Here is a 3,701-nt window from a genome sequence, read left to right on the forward strand (position 1 = left end):
AGCAAAAATGAGACAACTTCTGAGAAATGAAGACTTCTTTTACCATTTAAAGAAAACCAATACAGCATCCTCGAGAGCCTGCATAAAAACAAAAAGTGCTTGTAACAAATGCATGTCCACACATCATGTGAACATAACTACATAACTGCCTGCCAGCAGGGTCTTATACAGGCCTGGTATCTACACAGGTCCACCATCCCCTTCTCCAGTCTGTACCATGAACTAGCAAGATGTGAGACATGACACTTTAAGTCTGCTTTAGAACAAAACAACAGGTTTCTACTTATTAAACACTTCCAAATCTTTTCATCATACAAGCCCATATGAGAACAACAGTGACACAAGTCAGAAATGACAGAAGATCAAGGCCTACTTAGCATGGCCACTTGATTAATTCATCAGGACTAAGCAACACTGACAGGCAGCTGAGAAAATAATGCAGTTGAAGACTGAATTACAGTACCTATTATCTTGGATTATGATTCCTCTAGGTCAGCATGCAAAGCATTGGCAGAGCAACAGAGGAAGAATACCCAGGTAAAACATGTTTTCAGTAATTTTCTTGCTTATCTTGTAGTCAGACAAGTGCAAGTGGTCTTAAAAAACCTCAACATATGAAGGAGAAAGGACAGCTGGAGCATAAAACACCTATTTACATATGAGAAATGCCTGGCTATTTTACTAGAAAAAGGCATACTTCAATTCTCCCTCCTGGTACTTGAAATATAAACATATTCCACACCTCTACAGTTGCCTCAACCCCTACAGTTACAATTCAACTTTAAGAAGCAGAATGAAGAAATGAGGCCTATTTCGTTTCTCAATTTTAATTGCCCATCAATATTATAAAGGGAGTTAAATGCCTCACATCCCAAACATGCAAACCTTCTTGTACATGATTTTTGTGATCTCGTCTTTCCTTGCTAAGCCCAAAAGAACTAGTAAAAAACCCCATGTTTTCTTATAGATAGTTTCTGCATATCTACTTTTGGTAGAGAATTCTCCATGAAGACTAAATAGACATGGAAATTAATTTCATTTCTGATGCCAGTTTTTATTTCTAGAATCAAAAAAGACAAAGTAATTTCAACTCATCTCTGGTACCATTTCATGTCACATCAGCTGAGGAAGGGAATCATAGAATGCCAGGTTGGAAGGGACCTCAAGGATCATCTGGTCTAACCTCTGTAGGTAATATATAGTTTATATGAGATGGCTCAGCACCCTGTCAATCTGAGACTAAAAACTGTCCAATCTGGGCAAATCTATCACTTCCCTTGGGAGACTTTTCCAATGTTTGACTGTCCTCAGGGTGAAACATTTACCTCTTGTGTCCAATCAGAGTCTCCCTAGGAGCAACTTGTGCCCATTACCCCTTGTCTTTTCCATGTGACTCCTTGTAAATAGGGAGTCTCTATCTTCTTGGTAGCCACCCTTTAACTACTGAAACATGGTAATGAAGTCTCCCCTAAGCCTTCTTTTCTCAAGGCTGAACAAACCCAGTTTTGTCCTCATATGGTAGGTCCTCCAGTCCCCTGATCATCCTTGTGGCCCTTCTCTGGACCCTCTCCAGCCTGATCACATCCTTTTTGTAGAGCAGGGACCAAAACAGAAGGCAGTACTCCAGGTGTGGTATGACAAGCACCAAGTAGAGCAGGATGATGACTTCTTTATCTCTGCTAGTGATGGCCTTGTTGATGCAGCCCAGCATCCTGTTGGCTTTCTTGGCTGCTGCAGCACACTGCTCACTCATGGTGAGCCTGTTATCCACCAAGACCCCCAGGTCCCTTCCCACAGGGCTGCCCTCCAGCCAGGTGGACCCCAGGCTGAACTGCACTCCTGGGTTATGTGTTCCCAGGTGCAAGACCTTGTATTTCTCCCTGTTGAACTTCATAAGGCTCCTGCTAGCCCACTCCTCGAGTCTGCCCAGGTCCTCCTAGAGGGTGGCTCTCCCTTCCAGAGTGTTAGTCTTTCCACTCATCTCGGTGTTGTCTGCAACTTCATCAGGGTGCTCTTGATCCCAACATCCGGGTCACTTATGAAGATGATAAACATCATTGGGCCCAATATTGATCCCTGGGGGACCCCATCTGTGACCAGTTGCCTATTTGAGAAGGAACTGTTAACTATCACCCTCTGGGTATGGTCTGCCAGCCAGTTCCCCATCCACTGCACAGCCCACTTGTCAAGCCCATTATGAGAACGTTTCTCCAGAACAAGACTGTGGGGAACCGTATTGAGAGCCTTGGAGAAGTCCACGTAGTCAATGTTCACCACTCACCCTGCATCAACCAAGCATGTTACTTTGTCGTGTTGAAAAACTTATCCACATTTTGCTGCCCCCCTGACCCAGAGGAAAGTCTCTCTGTAGCTTCATCAAACACAGAGAAAGCACATGGAAACCATCCTAATAACTCAGGACATAGATCCAATTATTAGATGTAATTCAAAACCACCAAGTATAAGCACACAACCCAAACAAACTAGTTGCTACAGTAACTGAAAGGGAAATATATATTCTGGTCCATATTTTGAATTAATGTCTGCCTGTTTCTTGTCTGCTCTTCAAAGACTACAGAGTCTAATGCCTTGGCATAACAACATCTGAAAAAAACAGGAAAAAAATCAGTGCTAGAAAGTAACTTGCAGTTCTCATTAACTGGGAAATTCAGATTTTTTCAGTCCAGAGAAGCAAACAAAGCCTGATCTACAGGTTCAGTAACAAGCTTAAAAAAACCCAAACAAATCAGATAATGACGGTGAAGAGGCAACTCAAGAGATTGTAACCAGCACAGAAGAAATGAGATGTGGTGCTAAGAACAAGAGTCTGAGAGACAAGGAAGTTAAGGGAAGTACCGCGAGTGACAACAGAAAGCAGATGACAAGAGCAGTCTAGCGCTAGAGATTGCCAAAGACACGGTTTCCATTGCTGGACATCTGAGGTTGGACAGAGGGGAAGCCAGTCACCAGCTTAGGACCTGGCACTTTGCTGCAGTAGTAAAAGAGAAAGATTAGCCAAGACAGGGAAAAAACGCAACTCCGTAAAGATCCAGACTAGTTAAACTGCTTAGCTGTCTATGGATTTGCTCCTTGTGTGTGACTGTGGAAAAGCTTCATTTGGAGCCTGTAGTTCAGGAATTCTGTAAAGGTTTTCAGTTCTCAGATTTATCATTTGTAGATAGATACTAATACTTCTTTTCCTATACAGCTGTGTGGTTTTTTTTTCATATTCAAGACCTCTACCATTCTGCCAACTCTTGAAGTCAAAAGCCAACTTCAAGTATGTTGACTGGTAAGAACACGGGGAACATGCTTTTCCTTAAAATGCCAGAATAAAACAAGGCATAGCCTGATTCTGACACACAGAAGAAATTCAGGAGAAAAGGCTCTGAGAGATGGTGACAGGAGAACTGGCAAGTCGAGAGACCGCAAAGCTCCTGAACTACTCAACATCTGTATTTCCCTATTATGTTTCTTCCAAACAAAAAGAACCCAAAGACTATTACAGATGTGAGGTCTTCCAATAGCATGATTTCTTCATAGAAACCAAATAATTAGTCACAGGGAGACAGGCAGTGGTGAGAAGGAGAATATTGAAGATTTACTGAGAAAGAGTACTGAATGTCAAATTAACAACAGGTGAGAGTTTCATAGAGATATGAAACCGCTCAGGGGCCAGACTGTCAGCTGGCAAGAGGTTT

Source organism: Chaetura pelagica, unplaced genomic scaffold, assembly GCF_000747805.2.
Source record: "Chaetura pelagica isolate M959 unplaced genomic scaffold, ChaPel_1.0 scaffold806, whole genome shotgun sequence".
Classification (NCBI taxonomy): domain Eukaryota; kingdom Metazoa; phylum Chordata; class Aves; order Apodiformes; family Apodidae; genus Chaetura; species Chaetura pelagica.